Genomic DNA, 23,957 nt, shown 5'->3' on the forward strand with positions numbered 1-23,957 from the left:
TCTTGTCATCTGCACACTTGAAAGCCCATAGAAACTCACACTAAGATAATAATATGTGATCAGAGTTTAATGTGATGGGTGGAAAGAGCCTTTAGTTTAACATGAAACAGTGCTTTAATTGCAAAAGATGAAAATTCTGGCATCAGAGATAGGCTGTTGTAGGGATGCTCATTTGCCAGGGAGAACCACCATAAGACACCCTTTTAATGGATTTGCATTTATTTTCTGAGATGAGATGTAGATGTCTATCCCTGGCAACACTGTGCCCCTCCTTAGCTCATCGCTGATGGCGATGGGGTCTTGCTGCCTAAAGACATGGTCATGGAGGAACTCCACTCTGAAGAGCAGGATGATAGCCCAGGGAAAAAGCACTTGCTGGGGCACATTCAAGGAGCAGTGACAAATGAAACTCAAGCCTGGGGCTCAGTGATGGAAGAGGGAGCTCTCAGGTGCACATCTGCAGATGGAAAGGTAACACGGGGGAGGGTAAAGACCTGTTCCACTATGATCCCGACTCCTGGTGTAATTCTCATCAGTCGGGAGTAAGATGAATTTCCAAACACTAATGGCAGAATTAAATGTACACATCCTCTGCTTGTGCAAACCTTTTTTTTTTTGGCTGCGCGGCTTGTGGGATCTCAGTTCCCCGACCAGGGACTGAACCCCGGGCCATGGCAGAGAAAGTCCAGAATCCTAACCACTAGGCCACCAGGGAACTCCCAGCAAACTTCATATTGAGTACCAACTATGTACAAAGCACTGGGTGAGGTTCTAGAGTGGGAGAGGGTGATGGACATTAGTGTGGCAAAAAAAATATGGCCCTTTTCTCCAAGGAATTAGCTGTATAGATAGAGCAGAAACAAGTAAAACAAAACAAGGGTCTGTTGGTATTATACAGGGAATGAGTATGGAACTAGCAAGCACTAAGATTCCAAGTCACCTGATGAAGGACTGGAAAGGACTTTAGGTACTGTCCCAGGGTTCTCAGTGCTGGTAGGAAGTGAGATCCTCCCAGTTTAGGAGGCAGGAGAGCAAGCCCATTGGATAGGACTTTTGTAAACCCCATTCTAAAAACAGGAATGAGCACAGAGTATGGTTCAGGGTTGACTCTACCCCAACTTTCCTAGGAAAGATAGGGAGAGGCTATGAAGATTAAATCTACCATCAGTTTTAGAGGAGACAAAGCCTGTTCCAGAATTAGCAGAGCAATTAACCTGCAAAGCTGCAGAAACACACACAACCTGGCAACTTTCAAAACATGTGATTTACCCAATTAAACATTTTAAGCCACTGTCAGCCACAAAGGGTTAGTATCTTAGTAACCCAAAATGTCTCTACTTCCTAGGCCCTTAGGTTATTTAATCTTACTTCCCGGATACATGTGCTTGTATAATTATATCATCCAAAGCATACTATGTGATATTAGTATATGGAATTGTATTTAACTCTTTGTTTCTATTCTATGGCCCATATACTGTTCATAGTTTACATAAGGTGCTTGGAGATGGTGTTCCAGCTTTTAATAAAGTCTCCTTCCTTTCTTTCTCACTCACACACTCTTTAAGTGCATGACACAAGCCCTCTTGTCCATGAAGTTTTCCTTGACCAACCCAGTCCACAGTGACTCCCGCCAAGATCCTAACCCCGCGTCACTCCTGACAGCTGCCTCACGTTTGTCTTGCACCCAGTAGAGCATAAACTCTTTGAGGGGAAGGATCAAGTCTTCTATTTCTGTTTATCACTTATGGCAGCTGGCAGAACGCTTGGCGCCTAATGGATCCTCAGTCCACAATAGAGGCTAACCCACTGGGGCCAGCACAGCAGCCTGCAGCTTTGCAAAGAAAGACACAAGGTTGGCAACTAAGCACGCTCCTCCCGCCAGCCCAACCCAATCAAATCTGTGCACAAAGAACGGTGTTCGAGTCTGTATCACTTAAGAACTTACAGGTGGCAGAAAACCCAATTCAAATGTCTTAAACAGAAGACAGAATTAATTCTCTCAGATAACCACAAAACCCAGGGATAGTCTGGCTTCAGGGATATTTGGATTCAGAGCTCCAACTGTGTCATTAGAACCAGTTCTCCCCAATCTCAACTCCATCTTCCCACATCCTGGCTTTGCTTCTACTCTCCTCCTGGTGACAAGATGGCCATGATGGCAGCCTCAGACCTAATGATGTCTAAGCCAAAGGAAAAGAGTATCACCATCTACCCTAAAGTGTCTCATGGGATCTTATCAGCTCTGATTTGCTCACATGCCCATCCCTAGACCCATCATGAGGGCCATGGGAATGCAGTGCACTGGGTGGCTTAAGCCTAGATCCCGTGCTCCACTCCTACGGCCCAGGAATTTGTGCTTTTATCAAGCTATCCAGATTGCTCTAGTGTACATTAAAGCCTGAGAACCACTGGTCTAGGGTCTGGCCACATGAGTAGCTACCCAAGAGAGTGGAGGTGGGAAGCACAGACAGCATATTGTCTGACATCTATAGAGCTATGGAGTTGCTTAAGACAGTATCAGGACTTGGGTGGGGCAGTAGGCAGTGAAACACTATCAGCCAGAGGTGGTCCTGCCTATCAAAGAGTAACTTGCATTTAACAAGACTCAAAGATGCTTTGAGACTTTGGTCTCCCGTTTATATCTATCTGACTCGAAGTCTTGGACTTGGGAAATTTCAGCTTAGAAAAGACCTTAAGGGTCCTTTAATACAGACCCAATCACCATTTGATCCCCAAGCCCCCTGAACATTATGCCTTACCACCCAGCCACTGCATAAATACTTCCCCCGACAGAGCAGCCCTCACTCCTTGAAGCAGCCAAACCATCTTCTAATGCTCCAGGTGCTTAAAATTTCTTAATCCATTTGGCAGAAATCTATCTCTTTGTAAATTTCTTCCATCAGTCTTGGTTGTATCTCTTTCGATGATACAGGACATTTCAATTCCCTGTTCCAAAAGGCAGCCCCTTTGCACATGGCATTTGAAGAGAAGTTAATACCTGCTCTGTTTCCTCTAGCCTCCAGGATAAATAGCCCTGGATCTGTCCGTCCTGCCTCCGATGACGTTGACTCTCACTCCCTTACTCTCCTGGCTGCACTCCCTCTGGAAGGTACTCTAGTTGGTCTGTGTCCCACCCGCCCCCCCTTAAAGTATAATGCTTGGAACTCAACAGTCCAATGATGATTTGATGAGAGAAGAATAGAACTACTGTTTCCTTCTAGACACTACATTTTCATTACCCTGTCTTAACATTGCTGTAGCTTTTCTAGAACCACCTCTCAGTGTTCTAAGACTCAGCACTCCCAATGCAGGGGGCCTGGGTTCGATCCCTGGTCAGGGAACTGGATCCCACATGCATGCCGCAAATGAGAGTTCTCATGCCACAACTAAGGAGCCCGCCTGCCGCAACTAAGTCCTGGAACACCAAATAAATAAATAAATATTTTTAAAATAAATAAATAAATAAATAACATCTCAGGATTTAAAAAATAAAATTCAGCCAACGTCAAGCACTTACCATGTACTAATATTGAAAACATGAAGATGAATAAAGGGGGGAAAATTGCTTGCTTTTGGTGGGGCTCACGTTCTGGCCAAGGAAATGGAACTCAACCACCAACCTTAGTGGCAGGTGGCAGGTGCCGTGGTGATGGTATGCAGAAGCCGTCCTGTGTCTCTGCCCAGGGACTTTGGGGTCTTACTCATGAGCTGACATCAGAGCTGGATTTGAAAGGATGTGATTTCTGCAGTCAGCAAAGGAGAAGCCAGCCATTCCAGGCAGCAGGAACAGCACACAAAGGTCCTGAGTGGTGGGAATCTAGAGAGAGTGGTGAGGGAGTGAGGCTGGAAAGTTAGGTTCCAGCTAGATCATGAGGGCCTGGAATGCTCTACCAAGTCTGAATTTTATCCTGTGGTCACTGGAAAGAGGGTAAAAATTCTTGAAGAGGAATTGACCAATGGAGACGGTGGAATCCAGGAGACCCGATAAGAGATAACTGTAGTTAACTGAAGAGTGGCATCTAGAATAGGTATCAATTTCCTGCAGATCAGTAAGATAAAAACAGAATAGGAAAATAGCCAAGGCTATGAACGAGCAAGTTGTAGACTGGAAAACATGAGTGACCCCTAAATATATGTAAACCTCATTAACAATCAAGGAAATTAAAATTAAGACCACAATGTGCTGTCTTTTCACAATTATCAGATTGCTAAGAGTCTGACAATACCAAGCATACACAGAATCCTATAGGCCTGCTTTGGAAAGCAATTTGTCAATATCTAGTAAACCTGCGGTGTGTACACCTTTGCATCCAGGACTCTACTTTCCAATATTGGCCCCGAAGAAACTCTCCCATGGGTTCACAGAGACATATACAAAGATGTTTATTACAGAATTGTTTATAAAAGAAATAATAATAATAATAGCTGTTTGAGATGAACTGCATCCCACACTCCAAGGTCTGTCATTGAAGCCCTAACCCTCCAGTACCTCAGAATGTAGCCGTATTTGGAGATGGAGTCTTTAAAGAGGCAAAAAAGTTACAGTGACGTCAGGAGGGGGGCGCCCTTATCCACTGTGACTGGTATCCTTATAAGAAGAGGAGGTAAGGACACAGACAGGCACAGAAGGCCATGTGAAGACACAGGGAGGAGATGGCAGCTGAAAGCCAAGGAGAGAGGCCTCAGAAAAACCCAACGTTGCCGACACCCTTAATCTTAGACTTCTAGCCTCCAGAACTGCAAGGAAATAAATTTCTACTATTTAAGCCACCCAGTCTGCGGTATGTATTATATGCATATAATGTATACAGGTATATATAATGTATACGTATATGTACATATATGTTAAACTGTGGTGGTAAACACATGTTTCGTTTTGCTCTGCATTTTTTTGTAGTTTAAAATATTTTCATCATCTTAAAAAAATCATTTGAAGAGGGAATTCTAAGAGTCTGGGAGAGAAACGATGAAGACCTGAGCTAAGGCAGCAGCTCAGAGAGAAACCCAGCAATCTCACACTTTCAGGGACTATTTTTTCGTCTGCTCTTGTTATATATTCCTTTTCTTCCAGGCGATATTGTAGTTGTCTTGTTCCAAAATGGCTACACTAGCAGCTTTCTTCCCAGTACAAGTCCCAGGAGCTGCAGTTTCCTGAGACCTGGTTCATGTTCTCCTTTTAAGTTCTTCCAGCTCAGGGAAATGGAAACCTTTTCTAGGTGTACTTCTAGCTAAAGCCTTTGCCCAGGTGGTCCTTTCTTTAATAAGAACATAGCGTGTCCAGACTGTGGCCTCGGTGTGGAGTTTTTAGGTATCTAGATACGACACGTATACATCCATTTTGCCCAAAATGCCGCAGCACAAGGTCCAGGGACAGACATGAAAAGGCCCAGGTGTATTTCTGGTGGCCTCTAGCCAGATCCCTTTCTCTGGCTGATTTGCCTAGCCCGGAGGCTGTTTCCCCTTCAGTGAAGCCACAGTTTTGGACTAGATCTCGTCCATCCTCTGCCCCTCCCATCTGCTGTGTGGTGGAAGCACAGGTCTCACACAGGCCTGGCAGCCACCGAGGCAGGCTAGGCCCTCCCTCCGCAGAGTTGCCCATAAAGTTGTTAAATACTATTTATCTTGTCCTGAAGAGGCAGGTGTGATGCTCACTGTAGAATCTTAGCATATCAATCAACACTTCCAATGGCGGCATTGTGAGATTCACAGCCAGGAGATCAACCCAGCCTTTGCTTCTCAAAGCCTGCTGTGGCTACAAGCACTGTGCAGTTTACTTGCAAAGCAAAGTGCTCAGCTCAGTGCGGATCTCTATTTGGTTCCATCTTGAAAATTTTTATTACTAAAGTCCTAAATCCAGAGAGTCCGGCACCTTGGGTTCTGTTTCTGAGGCTAAAGTAGGATGTGTCAGAGGGAATCAACCAACCAGTCAATCAGTATTTGTTGACTCCTTGTCCTGCGCCGTCAGCTAAATTGTGAACTGGGCAGAATTTGCTTTTGGTGGTCCTTCTCTCCCATCCCCCCCACCCCTGCACCACTTCTGGGCCCCCTGCCTTGTTCCAATACCTAGCACGCTCCTCCTCCCTCCCTTGCCTGATCCAAACTGTCTCAGGAAAGAATCCAGCTCAGTCATTGAGCTCTTGAGCTCACCCTGTTTAAAGGACAGCTTTGTCTCTTCCTGCGGGACATGCAGGGCTCAGGGAAAAGCATGTGGCCAAGTGTAAGTTTTCTAATCTGCCTTCTTTCCTCCACTCTTCCACCGAATGGCTCTCCATCCATAATGTAATGGGAATGAATTCTGGCACCAGCACTTTCTAGCTTGAGGCAGTTTGCCCAAATCTCTGAGCCTCAGTGTCCTCATCCATAAAATGGGCAAACAGTGCCTACCTTTCCAGGCACTTTCCCAGATTAATGTATTCATGTACTGTAAGCCCCTAGGGCCCTTGGAGGACGCTCAGTAACAACAGCTCTCATTAAAGTCATGGGCTTAGTGGTGGGCACGGCGCCTCCCCAGGGTCTCCCACTCATGTCACTTAAAGCACTGGGTTACGCACTGGGAGTTTCAGAGGAAGAAGCCCCAGTTCATGATCCCAAGGGCTCCTGGTCTCTGGGGGAGCTAATGCCACATTAGAGAAACAGTGACTAACGGAGGGTAAGCTAACCCCCAAGGATCACAGAACTAGAGATTAGAACTCCAGGAGGTCTGGAACGATTAGCTGTGGAATGAACCCCAAACTGGGGCCCTGAGACTGGGAGCTTCCAATCCCAGCTCTTCATCTAACTGCCAGGGGGCCTCTGGGCCTCCATTTCCCCACATATAAAACAAGAGACATGAACTAGATTAATTTCTAAGGTCCGTTTCGGGTCTTACATTCTAAATTATTTTTAATTCTCTCACTTCAAACACATGACAGCCTTTCCACCTTTCTTCTTTCCATGAATTTTTTTTAATGTAATAAACAAACTGAAGATTTCTGCCCACACAGAGTATACATTTAAGGGGGAGAGGGGGCAGACAATAACGAGAAGCGAGATGTACAGGTTGCCAGGCGGTTAGAAGCTCTATGGAGAAACGTCAGGCAGAGGATAGGGGATGAGGATTAAGAGGGATGGAATTTTAACTGAGAAAGGCCTTCCCAAGTGGCAACAAATGAGTGAGGGCCAAGAAGAGGAGAGAGAAACAGAGGCGGCAGGAGGTGCAGTGACACCAGGTCAGGGATCCCGTGGAGGGTGGGCCTCAGAAACGTGGACAGTTCATCTGCAGTAACAGGAGGGCAGGAGGAGAGCTGAAGCACGGATGCAGGCGGGCAGGTAGATACAGTGGGAACACGTGAAAGCTCCTCTTCCCATGATTTCTGTGTTCACAGTAAAATAAGAAGCGAGGTCATCAGCTGAGTGTGAGGAGGGGGATGGAGATGTTAGCATCTGGAGGAGAGGGGAGAAGCTATGAAATATTTATATAGTAGAGGGGAAACAAGAATGGACAAGAGAAATGTATAGTCTTTTCTGTGCCATGAGAAACTGGTTCATGTGTCCTTGCTGGGGTACAGTGTAACATTTTTTTCCCCATTCATACACTCCTTTGACAAAATGTGAGTGAGCGCTCTTGGCTAGGACCAGGCTAGGCAGTGCCAGAACAAGAAGCCTTTAAGCAGGGCCACCATACCTCACTAATGACCCAGAGTTTCCCTGAGACAAAGATTTGAATGCAAATAGTTGATTTGGGAGGTGAAGGTAGGGGGGTGGGGAAATGACACAGGAAGGGAAGAAGTCTATCCAGGGTCTATTAACGAGCAGATTACCGCTTCGGGGAGCCCCACTAGGGGCCTCTGGGTGACTGTGTAAAGGAGAGCCATCCCAATGGAGGAAGCTGGGTCTCCCTCCACACGCCAACTCCTGTCCATCACTGGCTGTGGGCTGCTTCTGGGTTGTAGGTAAACTCTGGCCTTTCCCGCCTGCTTCAGTGAACAGAGAAAGGCCTCAGGCTCGCAGTCAGAAAATGTCAGCATGCGTAAGAACAGCGAGTGTCAAGAAAATATTAGCAGGCATCGGCAACACCTATACCACTCTTGGAAGCATCTGGGTTTAGATGAAAGATCTATGTCACCTTAAGTATAAGACACAGTCCTTCCTTTCAAAGAAAGAATTTATTGGAGGAGGCTAAGAATAGGCTCAAACCTGAAAGAAATAAAAAAGAAAAGATATCTAAGAGAAGAAACAGGACGCACAGGCTAAATACCAAGTGAGTCTAGTCTTCACAGGGTCACAGGAGGAAGAGACCTAGGCTGGGATGGAAGGCTTTGCGGAGGAGGGGGTGCCCAACTGGGTGGCAAGTGGATGAACAGAAAAAGCAACAGAGGACCTGGATGTGGACCTGCTTTTCTGGGATAGGTATATCCTGCCTTCATGGCCAAAGGTGACACAAAGACAGGTGGCTGCTGCTGAGTTGGGGACCCCAAGGTGTGGCAGAGAAAGACTGATGATCGTCCAGAGCCACCTCTGGCCACCTGCGTCCTGCAGGTGCAAGACTGCCTTGATTTGCAGCCTCGACTGCTGTTTGGGAAGCAGTCGTGGTTCAGAGGCCCTGCTTCAGTGAAACGTAAAACAAAGAAGGAGATTCTCACGGCTTGTTATAAAGCAGCCTCAAAAAGATATCTCTGATATCCAACCTTCCTTCACGGAGCACCTGCTGAAGACACAGCCATGATTCACCACAGCAAATGTGTCCCACATCTTCCTTCCTGCAGTGCTACCGAAGTTTGGAAAGTTTGGCCTAGCAGTTCATCCACCCCTGGTCCCCAAACTCTGGTTGGGGTGGGGGACACTGGGCATCTGGATTGCTCCTTCCAATGAGGATGAATTAATTCGTACAAAAGCACACAATCACAGACAGCCACTTGGGCTTAGATGTTCTAATGAGGGTGATGATTGGAAGATGCTGAGTCAGGTCAGCATGGCCCGGGGCCTGATTGCTGTTCACGACGCCTGGAGACCAGGACCCGTGGTGCCCCTCAGGTTAACCCCCTCCATTCTTGAGCACCTCTTCCTCCCATCCCCACACCCTGAGTTACAAACTCTTGCCCAGTTTCCACCATCAGCCTCGCGGTCCAACCTCTCTCCCCAGAATTAACAGAGGAACCAGGAACCTATATCCCTGCTTCCAAACTCATCTTCCTGCCCTATAGCTGACAAGCTGATTATCTCAAACACAGCTGTGTTCTTGTTGCCCCTGGGGCTCAGGAATATTCAGTAGTCCCTTATGACCTATAGAATAAAACCCACATTCGAATGGAAGACCCCCATCGACCATCTCCGGCCCCCTTGCCTTCCACCACGTCAGCTCCTTACTTCCCATCAAGGCTTGTCTGCATTAGCCAAATTCCTCCCATCGAGCCTTGCCATTTCTGGTCCAGATCATCACTTTTCCACTCTCCCCACCTCGAAGACCATCCTCTCATCAGCAAATCCATTCCCATGGCTGAAGCAAAAGTACCAACTCTGAACCTTCCCAAAGACCAAATATCACTGTGATGAGTGATCAGTATGTCCTTCAGGTCAAGACTGAATAAACAAATGAAGAAGCCCATCCTGGTCAGCCCCCTCTGAGTCTGATAATCCTCCCTGATATGGTGGAGGCTTGGCAAGAGCAGGTGTAACTTCCTGTTTGAATCATTTGCCCAAATTGGTGGTAATTTGCGATTTTGCGGAACAGATTTTAATATCTTGTGGTGAGGCCGGTGTTTTGGAATTGAATGACTTTCCTGCAGAGAGAAACTGGCAGACCGTCCAACACCCAAATTTAAACTCAGTTTTTATTTCACTCTGCTCATCTGCCACGTATGCAGTGGTCGTCAGGAAGTGTTGTTAAGAAAATGTTATTTCCTACTGAAAATGACCACTTTTCCCCACCAGGGGAAACAGAACACCTTAACGATGGTGCAAACAGCAGTCCCTTTGCAGGGTTGGTGGTGTCGCCCTCCTCCCCAACTTGACTATAAGCTCTCTGCCTGCTTGGTTCACTCCTGGGTTCCTGGGGCCTAACACGAGGCAGGAGCTCAATAATCAACAAAATCAGATACAAAAGCAAATATTTCAAATAAGAAAAGAAATCGTAACAAATGAGAAATTCTAAAGAGCTGACAGATACTACCAATGTCACACAATCCAGAAAAATACATTTGTATGCATTAAATTATTTAATTATTATTATTGATTATAATAATCATTTAATAAAATAATTTAATTATTCTTATTAACCAAAGAAATTGTCATACCCCTCTGATACTAAACTTTTTTTTTAATTGTGAACAAAACAGCTCTTTTAATGTTGAGATGATTCAGTTTTCTAAAGTAATCAAATAAAACATGAAGCACAGGAAATTATTTTGATAAAATACAAAATCTTTGCTTTCTAGGAAGATTAATTAAAAGGTAAAGAAATCCTTTTGTAATCTCTTATCAGGAGCTGACCAATAGTTCAAGAAAACTTGCCTTTCAGCAGACGAAGGAAAATTAAGTTTTAGTATTACATATGTACACAGTTGATATTAAAGCTTATTTAAACAACTATAACAAATTCATCCAGGTTTAGTCAGCTAAAATTACACAAGGTTAAATTATACAAGGTAATATTCTCTATCTCTCTTCCCAACTCTCTATATCCATTTACATCTATTTAATTTGCTTGTTCTTTTTTTCTTTTCTTTTCTTTTTAAGGTGCTTTATTTTTTTTTTAATTTTTGAATTTTATTTAATTTATTTTTTTAATACAGCAGGTTCTTATTAGTCCTCAATTTTATACACATCAGTGTATACACGTCAATCTCAATCTCCCAATTCATCACACCACCACCCCCATCCCCCGTGGCTTTCCCCGCTTTGTGTCCATACGTTTGTTCTCTACATCTGTGTCTCAATTTCCACCCTGCAAACCGGTTCATCTGTACCATTTTCCTAGGTTCCACGTATATGTGTTAATATATGTTATTTGTTTTTCTCTTTCTGACTTACTTCACTCTGTATGACAGTCTCTAGATCCATCCACGTCTCAACAAATGACCCAATTTCGTACCTTTTTATGGCTGAGCAATATTCCATTGTATATATGTACCACATCTTCTTTATCCATTCGTCTGTTGATGGGCATTTAGGTGGCTTCCATGACCTGGCTATTGTAAATAGTGCTGCAATGAATATTGGGGTGCATGTGTATTTTTCAATTATGGTTTTCTCTGGGTATATGCCCAGTAGTGGTATTGTCATATCATACGGTAATTTTATTTTTGGTTTTTTAAGGAACCTCCATACTCTCCTCCATAGTGGCTGTATCAATTTACTTTCCCAATAACAGTGCAAAACGGTTCCCTTTTCTCCACACCCTGTCCAGCATTTGTTTTTTGTAGATTTTCTGATGATGCCCATTCTAACTGCTGTGAGGTGATACGTCATTGTAGTTTTGATTTGCATTTCTCTAATAATTAGTGATGTTGAGCAGCTTTTCATGCGCTTCTTGGCCATCTGTATGTCTTCTTTGGAGAAATGTCTATTTAGGTCTTCTGCCCATTTTTGGATTGCGTTGTTTGTTTACTTAATATTGAGCTGCATGAGCTGTTTATATATTTTGTAGATTAATCCTTTGTCCGTTGATTCGTTTGCAAATATTTTCTCCCATTCTGAGGGTTGCCTTTTTTTCTTGTTTATGGTTTCCTTTGCTGTGTGAAAGCTTTGAAGTTTCATTAGGTCCCATTTGTTTATTTTTGTTTTTATCTCCATTACTCTAAGAAGTGGATTAAAAAAGATCTTGCTGTGATTTATGTCAAAGAGTGTTCTTCCTATGTTTTCCTCTAAGAGTTTTATAGTGTCCGGTCTTACACTTAGGTCTCTAATCCATTTGGAGTTTATTTTTGTTTATGGTGTTAGGGCATGTTCTAATTTCATTCTTTTACATGAAGCTGTCCAGTTTTCCCAGCACCACTTATTGAAGAGACTATCTTTTCTCCATTGTATATCCTTGCCTCCTTTGTCATAGATTAGTTGACCATAAGTGCATGGGTTTATCTCTGGGCTTTCTATCTTGTTCCATTGATCTACATTTCTGTTTTTGTGCCAGTACCATATTGTCTTGATTACTGTAGCTTTGTAGTATAGTCTGAAGTCAGGGAGTCTGATTCCTCAGCTCCGTTTTGTTCCCTCAAGACTGCTTTGACTATTCAGGATCTTTTGTGTCTCCATACAAATTTTAAGATTTTTTGTTCCAGTTCTGTAAAAAATGCCATTGGTAATTTGATAGGGATTGCAGTGAATCTATAGATTGCTTTGGGTAATATAATCATTTTCACAATATTGATTCTTCCAATCCAAGAACATGGTATATCTCTCCATCTGTTGGTATCATCTTTAATTTCTTTCATCAGTGTCTTATAGTTTTCTGCATACAGGTCTTTTGTCTCCGAGGTAGGTTTATTCCTAGGTATTTTATTCTTTTAGTTACAGTGGTAAGTGGGAGTGTTTCCTTAATTTCTCTTTCAGATTCTTCATCATTAGTGTATAGGAATGCAAGAGATTTCTGTGCATTCATTTTGTATCCTGCAACTTTACCAGATTCATTCATCAGCTCTAGTAGTTTTCTGGTGGCATCTTTAGGATTCTCTGTGTACAGTATCATGTCATCTGGAAACAGTGACAGTTTTACTTTTTCTTTTGCAATTTGTATTTCTTTTTCTTCTCTGATTGCCATGGACTTCCAAAGCTATGTTGAATAATAGTGGTGAGAGTGGACGTCCTTGTCTTGTTCCTGATCTTAGAGGATAAGCTTTCAGTTTTTCATCACTGAGAATGATGTTTGTTGTGTGTTTGTCATATATGGCCTTTATTATGTTGAGGTAGGTTCCCTCTATGCTCACTTTCTGGAGAGTTTTTATCATAAATGGGTGTTGAATTTTATCAAAATCTTTTTCGGTATCTATTGAGATGATCATATTGTTTTTCTTCTTCAATTTGTTAATATGGTGTATCACATTGATTGATTTGCATATATTGAAGAATCCTTGCATCCATGGGATAAATCCCACTTGATGATGGTGTATGATCCTTTTAATGTGTTGTTGGATTCCATTTGCTAGTATTTTGTTGAGTATTTTTGCATCTATATTCATCAGTGATATTGGTCTGTAATTTTCTTTTTCTGTAGTATCTTTGTCTGGTTTTGAGATCAGGGTGATGGTGGCCTCATAGAATGAGTTTGGGAGTGTTCCTTCCTCTGCAGTTTTTTGGAGGAATTTGAGAAGGATTGGTGTTAGCTCTTCTCTAAATGTTTGATAGAATTCACCTGTGAAGCCATCTGGTCCTGGACTTTTGTTTGTTGGAAGACTTTTAATCACAGTTTCAGTTTCATTACTTGTGATTGGTCTGTTCATATTTTCTATTTCCTCCTGGCTCAGTCTTGGAAGGTTATACCTTTCTAAGAATTTGTCCATTTCTTCCAGGTTGTCCATTTTACTGGCATAGAGTTGCCTGTAGTAGTCTCTTAGGATGCTTTGTATTTCTGCCGTGTCTGTTGTAACTTCTCCTTTTTCATTCCTAATTTTATTGATTTGAGTCCTCTCCCTCTTTTTCTTGATGAGTCTGGATAATGGTTTATCAATTTTGTTTATCTTCTCAAAGAACCAGCTTTTAGTTTTATTGATCTTTGTTATTGTTTTCTTTGTTTCTATTTCATTTACTTCTGCTCTGATCCTTATGATTTCTTTCCTTCTGCTAACTTTGGGTTTTGTTTGTTCTTCTTTCTCTAGTTCCCTTAGGTGTAAGGTTAGATTGTTTATTTGAGTTTTTTCTTGTTTCTTGAGGTAGACTTGTATAGCTATAAACTTCCCTCTTAGAACTGCTTTTGCTGCATCCCATAGGTATTGGATAGTCGTGTTTTCATTGTCAGATTTCCTCTTTGATTTCTTCAATGATCTCTTGGTTATTTAGTAACATATTGTTTAGCCTCCATGTGTTTGTGTTTTTTACGTTTTTTCCCTGTAATTCATTTCTACTCTCATAGTGTTGTGGTCAGAAAAGATGTTTGATATGATTTCAATTTTCTTAAATATACTGAGGCTTGATTTGTGACCCAAGATGTGATCTATCCTGGAGAATATTCCGTGCGCACTTGAGAAGAAAGTGTTATCTGCTGTTTTTGGATGGAATGTCCTATAAATATCAACTAAATCTATCTGGTCTGTTGTGTCATTTAAAGCTTCTGTTTCCTTATTTGATTTCATTTTGTATGATCTGTCCATTGGTGTAATTGAGGTGTTAAAGTCCCCCACTATTATTGTGTTACTGTTGATTTCCTCTTTCATAGCTGTTAGCAGTTGCCTTATGTATTGAGGTGCTCCTATGTTGGTTGCATATATATATATATATTTATAATTGTTATGTCTTCTTCTTGGATTGATCCCTTGATCATTATGTAGTGTCCTTCTTTGTCTCTTGTAACATTCTTTATTTTAAAGTCTATTTTATCTGATATGAGTATTGCTACTCCAGCTTTCTTTTGATTTCCATTGGCATGGAATATCTTTTTCCATCCCCTCACTTTCAGTCTGTATGTGTCCCTAGGTCTGAAGTGGGTCTCTTGCAGACAACATATATATGGGTCTTGTTTCTGTATCCATTCAGCAAGCCTGTACTTTTGGTTGGAGCATTTAATCCATTCATGTTTAAGATAATTATCAATATGTATGTTCCTATTACCATTTTCTTGTTTTGGGTTTGCTTTTGTAGGTCCTTGTCTTCTCTTGTGTTTCCCACTTAGAGAAGTTCCTTTAGCATTTGTTGTAGAGCTGGTTTGGTGGTGCTGAATTCTCTTAGCTTTTGCTTGTCTGTAAAGCTTTTGATTTCTCCATTGAATCTGAATGAGATCCTTGCTGGGTAGAGTAATCTTGGTTGTAGGTTCTTCCTTTTCATCACTTTAAGTATATCATGCCACTTCCTCTGGCTTGTAGAGTTTCTTCTGAGAAATCAGCTGTTAACCTTATGGGAGTTCCCTTTTATGTTATTTGTCGTTTTTCCCTTGCTGCTTTCAATAATTTTTCTTTGTCTTTAATATTTGCCAATTTGATCACTGTGTGTCTCTGCATGTTTCTCATTGGATTTATCCTGTATGAGCCTCTCTGTGCTTCCTGGACTTGGGTGGCTATTTTCTTTCCCAAGTTGGGGAAGTTTTCAACTATAATCTCTTCAAATGTTTTCTCTGGTCCTTTCTCTCTTCTCCTTCTGGGACTCTTTAATGTGAATGTTGTTGTGCTTAATGTTGTCCCAGAGGTCTCTTAGCCTGTCTTCATTTCTTTTCATTCTTTTTTCTTTATTCTGTTGCACAGCAGTGAATTCCAGCATTCTGTCTTCCAGGTCAGTTATGCACTCTTCTGCCTCATTTATTCTGCTATTGATTCTTTCTAGTGTAGTTTTCATTTCGGTTATTGTACTGTTCATCTCTGTTTGTTTGTTCTTTAATTCTTCTAGGTCTTTGTTAGACATTTCTTGCATCTTGTCGATCCTTGCCTCCATTCTTTTTCCGAGGTCCTGGATCATCTTCACTATCATTATTCTGAATTATTTTTCTGGAAGTTTGCCTATCTCCACTTCATTTAGTTGTTTTTCTGACGTTTTATCTTGTTCCTTCATCTGGTACATAGCCCTCTGCCTTTTCATCTTGTCTATCTTTCTGTGAATGTGTTTTTTTTTTCCACAGGCTGCAGGATTGTAGTTGTTCTTGCTTCTGCTGTCTGCCCTCTGGTGGATGAGGCTATCTAAGAGGCTTGTGCAAGTTTCCTGATGGGTGGGACTGGTGGTGGGTAGAGCTGACTGTTGCTCTGGTGGGCAGAGCTCAGTAAAACTTTAATCCACTTGACTGCTAATGGGTGGGGCTGGGTTCTCGCCCTGTTGGTTGTTTGGCCTGAGGCAACCCAACACTGGAGCCTACCTGGGCTCTTTGGCAGGCTCTGGGAGGGCTCACACCAAGGAGTACTTCCCAGAACTTCTGCTGCCAGTGTCCTTGTCCCCACGGTGAGCCACAGCCACCCCCACCTCTGCAGGAGACCCTCCAACACTAGCAGGTAGGTCTGGTTCATTCTCCCCTCGGGTCACTGCTCCTTCCCCTGGGTCCCAATGCACACACTACTTTGTGTGTGCCGTCCAAGAATGGAGTCTCTGTTTCCCCCAGTCCTGTCAAAGTCCTGCAATCAAATCCCACTAGGCTTCAAAGTCTGATTCTCTAGGAATTCCTCCTCCCATTGCCAGACCCCCAGGTTGGGAAGCCTGACGTGGGGCTCAGAACCTTCACTCCAGTGGGTGGACTTCTGTGGTATAAGTGTTCTCCAGTCTGTGAGTCACCCACCCAGCAGTTATAGGATTTGATTTTACTGTGATTGCGCCCCTCCTACTGTCTCATTGTGGCTTCTCCTTTGTCTCTGGATATGGGGTATCTTTTTTGTTGAGTTCCAGTGTCTTCCTGTTGATGATTGTCCAGCAGCTAGCTGTGATTCTGGTGTTCCCACAAGAGGGAGAGAGAGCACATCCTTCTCCTCCACCATCTTGGTTCAGGATCCGATACTAAACTTTTAAGGACTAATAATTTTATGAATGTGATGAGTGGAAGAATTTCCATAGACCAACTTCTGGCTCCATGTTTCAAACCTGATTTTTCTCCACTCCTCACACACTTCTGGTGCTGGTTGCCATGGGCTCTCTTCACGCAGTGACCTGACTTTGGCCTACACTTTTGTGTCCCATTACAAGGTGAATGGACACAGAGGGCAGTAGTAGCATCCCTGGAAGCCATTCCTCCACTGGGGTGACTAGCAAAATTTAATTATAGGTGGGAGTGGCCACAAACCATACATGTATCCCACTGAACCCCAACTATCTACATTGTCGACTCAAATGCCTTTTATCCAGGTTTAAGAATGCCGTGTGGCTACCCGAAGGCCACATGATGTGATGGAAAGTGTGCTGGCTGGGAAGCTGCCGTGAAGAGTCAGTAGTCATAACCCTGGCAGTTTAAGCATCATTTGCTCATTTTACAGAAACATGTGACTACATGGAGACATCACAGACAGTCCTGCCAGGGCTCTGGAAGGGCTGGTGTAGCTGAAGGCCCTGAATAAGCCTCACCAGCTTCACAGGAAATCTTCACCTTCTTTGCCCTCCCCTACCTCAGGAAGGAGAATGACCAACTGAGATAACACAGAAGCAAACCACTTTAAATGTGTGTGTATTAGTTTGCTGGGACTGCTGTAACAAAGTGCTATAGACTGGGTGGCTTAAACAATAGCAATGTATTGTCTCACTGTTCTGGAGGCTGGAATTCCAAGATCAAGGTGTCAGTAGGGTTGGTTCCTTCTGAGGGCTGTGAGGAAGGGATCTGTTCCAGGCCTCTCTCCTTGGCTTGTAGTTGATGGCTTCTCTGTGTCTCCTTATATCATCTTCCCTCTATGCATGCTTCTCTCTATGTCCAAATTGTCCCCTCTTCATAAGGGCACCAATCATACTGGATTAGGGCTCACCCTAATGACCTCATTTTAACTCGACCACCTCTGAAAAGATCCCATCTCCAAATAAGGCCACATTCTGGGCATTAGGACTCCCAGCATATCATTCTGAGGGGACACATTTCAACTCGTAAAGGTATAAAATACAAACTGGTATGTGCATCTCTGCAGAAAATTGAAAGAAAGGGAGAGAAACCCAGAGAGACTCAGAGAGAGGGAGGGAGCTGTTATCTTGTTTACACTTTGCATTTAGAAAAATTACCTCATTAGCTGTCTGTCTGCATCCAGGCCCAGCTGCAACCACTAAATCAATCATTTGGGGATCCGTTTGGCTTTCTTGGACACCATGAATGGCACGTTTTTGAATCTGCTTTGACTTCAGTGGCTGTCTTAAATGTCAAAAATGATGGAGGGGGTAGAAAGGCTGAAGTCTGAGGACAGAGAAGATGGGTCCTCATCTGGCTGAAGGATGAAACTGAGAAGAAGGTCAAGCATCCCAGAGAGGATGGGACAGGGAATAAGGACAGGTGCCTAGTCCTGGAGTAGCCTGTGATAGTCGCCCACTTTGGACTTGAAAGAGTTAGGGACAAGCAAGCCCTACTTATACAGAAGGCAATAAATCTAGGGAACTTCTCAGCCCAAGAAGTGATGTAAGATGAAAATACAAATTCAAGACAAAGTTACTTAAATTATTGGATAACACCATCTTCTCCAATTTGTTTCTGGGAGTCCTGAGAGGTGCCTCTTAGGTCTTTAGAGCAGCTGGACGTTGGAGAAGCTCCGCCCTTGCAGGAGGTGCACACAGCCCTTCGTAGATACCATTCATGGACTTGGAACTCCAGTTCCTGCTTCCTGAGGACTCAGGAACAACCATCATGGGGAAAAAGCAGAGGTTAGCTGTCACAGCCCTGCCCTATGTCCTTCTCCCAGCAACCAAAAGCTCCCAGAGTTACTGGTTCTTGCAAACTGAGCCCTGGAGGGAGCCCCAGGCCCTGATTCAGCTGCACCCTGAGTCCCAGCCTAGGCTGAGCTGGAGACCCAACAATGACAAAGAGGGATGTGGTTAAGTAAGTGCTATGTGAATATAAACCCTGGTAGCAGTAGAATCAGAAGGCACATTGGAAAAAGATGGAGACCAGGCTTGCAACTCCAAACAATCATTATTACAGCAAAACTCTGGAGAATCTGCCATGTCTACTGGATAGACACATAGCCTGCTTAGGCCAGGCTTATTACTAATGGTACAGTGTGACCCACTGGTGAATCATAAAATCAGTTTAATGAGTTACTATCAGCCTTTGAAAAAAATAAAACAGTATAGAAAATTCAAAGTGCAGCATACATCAACGGTAGAGTCTGATGAAACTTCTGTTTCCTCTACAGATACATATGTGTGTGTAGGAACAGAATGGGAACATATTTCTTACTATGACTTGAGGCAGGAAAGGCTGAAATGCACTGATCCAGACCTTAGCCCCTAGAATAGTTAAACCTATAGGTCCATGTTCAGCAGAACTGGCTGGGGACCTCATAAAAATGCATATTTCCAGGTACCACTCTCCAGGGATCTTTTTTGAGCTCATATCACTTAGTTGGGCCTGGGAATCTGCATTTAACAGGCTCCCCTGGTGGTCCTGATATTTTTGTTCTGTGGAATATGATGCAGGGATTGCTGTATTTGGGGGAAAACAAGTAAGTGGCAGGACTGTGTTATAAGAAGCTTTAATGACATAGGACATGCTTGCTTCATCTTAACCCAGAGTCTTGAGAAATAGAGGGCATAGGATGGGTATATGGGGCAGGGGTTGGGGGAGTGATATCCATCCTCCCTTTGTAGTGAAAACTTTAGTATCTTGGGTACCAGTAGACCATGCTTGATTATAAACTGTGCTTGCAGGATTCAGAGCCAGGCATACAAAAGGGCTAAATAATTCCTGAGTAAAATTATCTACTGAATAGAATTGTCTACCTGGAGACCCAGATGGCTTTAGGGGCAGCCCTTTGTGAGACACAGCCCTGGACTGGGTGACATCTTGAGATTACCTCTCATCTCTTTTATGTCACAGAGGCTAAGAGCAACAGGATAGAGGGAGAGGTTGGAAAACAGATTGTCTCAAACACATCTGCCATTGATTAGAGCAGCACTTTTCAAATTGTGGATCATGACTCATTAGTAAGTCATGAAATCAATTTACCATCTTGACAAATAAGATAGAATTGAATACAATAGAAACTACCACTGTGCACTGCGTGTAGTTAGAATGTTACCTATGGCTGCATAACAAACCTAACCCAAAACTTGGCGGGCTTGAAGCAACATTTATTTGTTCATAATTCTGGAATTTAGGCAGGGCTCAGTGAAGACAGCTCTTCTCTGCTCCATGGGCACCAGTTGTTGTGGCTCAACTGAGGCTGGAGGACCCACTTTCAAGATGCGTCATTTACATTGTTGGCAAGCTGAGGCTGGCTATTGGCTGGGAGCTCAGATTGGGTGTCAGCTAGGGCCTCAGTGCTCCAACCAGTGGCCTCTCCGTACTGCTAATTTGGGCAGCCACAGTATGATTTCTGGGTTCCAAGGGAGTACATCACAAGAGCAAAATTCCAGGAGGACAGGCCCCATTGTGCAAGAGCTTAGCAAGCCTCCCCTTGCATCACCCTTGCTAATGTCTTGCTAGTTGAAGTCAGTCACTGGGGGAGGGACATGAATACTGGTAAATGTGGCTCATGGGGGACTGTAAGGTAAGCATTAGTCCCTGAAAAAGAAAAAGGTTTTTTCCAGTTATATATGTGTATAAGTAGTGAGTAACAATGGAAAATATATTCCTAATAGTTAATCACATTTTGAGAAACACAGTAGCAGAGAGCCTTGGGAAACGAGTAGAAGACAAACTTACTTTATGCCAATTTGTTTCTATTTTCAAGATACTTCTCTGTATATTTACCCCATCTGTCCATTTTTCTAATACCTCCCCCCCCCCCGCTTTTTTTTTCTTCTTTGTTTCTTTCTCTTTTATTTCTCCTTCTCCCCTTATCTCTTTCCTTCCCAGCCTTAGTATCTCTGCCACTGAACCATATTTTTACACCTTATCTTTCACATTCAAACATCCTAACTTTAAAACACATGCGTACATAGCCTTAATATAAAATGGTGTCCCAGGTAACCCATTTTCTGCACAGCATCACATACAAATGAGCACAGTTCAGCAGCCAAAAGTAATTTTACATTTGTGTCAATTTTCCCTGCATCTCTTTAAGAATAGTAAGAGAGATCCAATTTAAATGCAGAGACAAACTCTGTGAAATCCCACTCTCTTTCTTCTCCCAGTTCCCACCCGGCAGCTGCTCTGGGGTCTCCCACTTGCCAAACCCACAAAACTTTCAACACTTAGCCCACAAGGCATTCCCCAACCACCTCCCCTCCACTTACTCCCTCTTCTGAATGTAACTCAGCTTCGCCTCTGGTTCCAACACTCTCTTCCAAGTACCTTGATTCTGTGTCACAAAGGATTGAAAACCTAGATTGAAAAAACTGAACACAGAGAGAGGAGTCAAGACAGAATCTGAAAGGACCAAAAAAAATTCTCTTAAAAAGAGTTACAACTGCTTGAATAGTTATAAATTTCACCCCAACTGCACACACAAAATATGTGTAACTGTGTCTTCCGAGTCCTGAATGGGGAGTCAGGAGAAATTGATTTTAGTTTTGGCTCTGCTGCTAATTAAATGCACAACCTTTGACAAATCATTCAGCTTCTCAGCCCCAAGCTTCCTGATCCACATGATAAGTAATAATACCAATTTCTGAGGGTTGTTGTGAGGTCTAGATGAGCATCTTTATGGAATGTGTCTGGAACACAGCAGGCAAGGAAAAACGTTAATTCCCCTTGTGATTCCTCCTCTGTAACATGGGGTGATGATATATGCCTTGCTCACCTCCCAGGGTCTCTCTAAGGATCAAAGTAGAAAATGCATGTGGAAGCCGTTTATAAACTACAAAGCACTGTGCTAATAATATATAGTATTTTTCGTACTTTATTGAACCCAGCAATCTCATCCCAGTCATATTTCACAATGCCTTGTTCATTATAAGGCTCATAAAGAGCTAACTTTTTTGTGTGCAACTATAATAAGAATGTGAGGAAGCTTCCCTTCTCCACTCCATCCCTCTCCCCAACCCAACGCAAGCTTTGCAGTCAAGAGAATCCTGACTCCAAGTTTGAAGAAGAGGATTTTGTGGCTGGGGGAGGGGCTCAGTGGTTCTCAAAATGTGGTTCCCGGACCGGCAGCATCAGCATCACCTAGAAAGTGTAAGATGTCAATGGTAGGCCCCACCTCAGACCTACAGACTCAGAAATTCAGAGCCCAGCGATTTATGTTTTAACAAGCCCTCCAGATGATTCTGAGGCCCATTCAATTTTAAGCACAATAAAGTCAGAGTAATGGCAGCAGGGGGAATGTGAATCTCCCACATAGACCTGATCATGGTTTTTGGCAGAGAAATCAGCCCTTGTGGTGCAAGATGGTCTACGTGTATTTAGACACTTGAGGACAAGAAAAAAATTCCAACTATAGCACAATATGAAGGATAGCCAGAAGGGTTTCCTTCCTGTCTGCCATGGACCAAGTGTTTGTGTCCCCCCAGAACTCATCTGTTGAAATCTTAACCCTAATGTGATGGTTTTAGGAGGTGAGGCCTTTGGGAGGTAATTAGGTCATGAGGGTGGAGCCCTACTGAATGGAATTTGTGCCCTCAGGAGAAGAGGCAAAAGAGCTTGCTTCTCTTCTCTCCGCTCTGCTCTCTGCCATGTGAGGATACATTTAGAAGAGAACCATCTGAAACCAAGAAGAGAGTCCCCACTAGACACCAGATTTACTGGCACCTTGATCTTGAACCTTCCAGCCTCCAGTACCTGTTGTTTAAGCCACCCAGTCTACAGTGTATTTGTTACAGCAGCCCAAACTGACAGAGACACACCTTTTCTTTGGGGCTCAATGCTCTCCCCACTTTCCTTGGCTGGGGAGAAACCAACTGTTGCCTAAAAAATGTCAAGAAGTGAAGGAACAACTTTGATTCACAAATCAAGACAGTTGGTGAATATATGCCAGCCAGAAGTGAGGTCAGAAATAGGGTGAGGCATCTAGGGCACAAAATTTTAAAAGGCACTCACTTTGACGTCACAGAAGTACAGACTCATCAGAAAAGGGAACTTCTTCCTAGTAGGGTAGAGGCCCCTAAAACCTGGGAGGTTGACCCTGGGGAAGAGTGGTTGCATGAGGAAAGAAGGGGGTGTATTTATGGGGCACTCAGAAAACTTAGGGAATGTTCATCATGGGCTGTCCCAAAAGAATGGGCAGCAAGGCTCCCCCCGCATGGTGCAGGGAGATAAGTCCACTAGATCATAGGGCCAACACCCAGTTTCCCCTGCGTGTTTGCATTCATCATTGGATCCCCTGAGTAAAGAGCAGATGGTTCTTCTCTGAGTGTGTGTCTGTGGATGTGTTTCATTTCAGCCCAGGCCATCATGGCAGCAGGCTCGGTTCCTGGGTCACGGATGGGCAATAGAGACACCTTCCTTGAGACAAAACAGTCCATACTGCTGTGACCCCCCCAGAGTCATCACTCGGCTCTGAAAAACTCAACTTCCCACCAACCCTACAACCACACCCTATGGGTCAGAGGAGAAGGAGGATAGCACTCTTTACGCAATAATAATAATAGTGATGATAATAAAACAACTCTAAAGATTGCCACTTAAGTGCTTATTAAGTGCCCAGTTCTAAGTGTATGTTCTAGGAATTTTACACATGTTATATTATAGTCATCCACCCAGTAGTATTACCACCTTCGTGGGAGGAACCTGAGGCAGGTCACTGCATTGCTCAATCCAAGAGCACCATGGGACAGGCTGCATAGTCTGTAGTTGTGCAGTGCCCAGCCTGGGGGCCCTGGGTGGTCTCCCTGAGGCTGAGACTCAGAGAGCTTAAGTGACTTGCCCAAGGTTACAGAGCCAGTAGGTGACAGAACACCAACTGCATCTGCTACAGAGCCGTGCAGAAGAGAGGCCATGCAACTCTTTGGGTGGGGTGGGGCTTGGGAAGGAAGGGAGAGGAGCCACCAGCTCTCTGAGGATGGGTGAGTCAGGAGGAGGAAGATAGAGCGGGTTTTGCAGTGGCTTTGTACAGAGAGGTAAGAAGCAGCAGGCAGCCTGCAGCTCTCGGGTGGAAGCTGGAGAGGGGACTGGAGGGTCCACCCTGGCCACTTCCACCCACAGCAGGCCGAAAATGGAGAGAGGGAAAGTAGGTTCACATCTTGGACCCTGAGAGGTTGGGTTTCTCCATTCATTTTATAGACACGTGCATGCACGTACGCGCGCGCGCGCACACACACACACACACACACACACACACACACACACACACACACAC

At 43.7% G+C, this 23,957-nt stretch overlaps 1 long non-coding RNA gene across 1 annotated transcript in view; it reads right to left on the bottom strand.

Moving 5' to 3' along the window:
- Nucleotides 1-19,813: 19,813 nt before the first annotated feature.
- The window catches only part of LOC113630887 (uncharacterized), a 4,772-nt gene continuing 628 nt past the window's right edge, over nt 19,814-23,957 (bottom strand). Inside the window, exons 2-3 of the long non-coding RNA XR_003437128.1 lie at nt 20,959-21,060; nt 19,814-20,284 (exon numbers count right to left, since the gene is read on the bottom strand). This is a non-coding gene — a long non-coding RNA (uncharacterized LOC113630887). The remainder of the gene's footprint in view (nt 20,285-20,958; nt 21,061-23,957) is intronic.

The sequence above is a fragment of the Aethalodelphis obliquidens genome, unplaced genomic scaffold (assembly GCF_003676395.1).
Source record: "Aethalodelphis obliquidens isolate GAN/ISIS:26980383/991018 unplaced genomic scaffold, ASM367639v1 scaffold31, whole genome shotgun sequence".
In the NCBI taxonomy this organism is placed as follows: domain Eukaryota; kingdom Metazoa; phylum Chordata; class Mammalia; order Artiodactyla; family Delphinidae; genus Aethalodelphis; species Aethalodelphis obliquidens.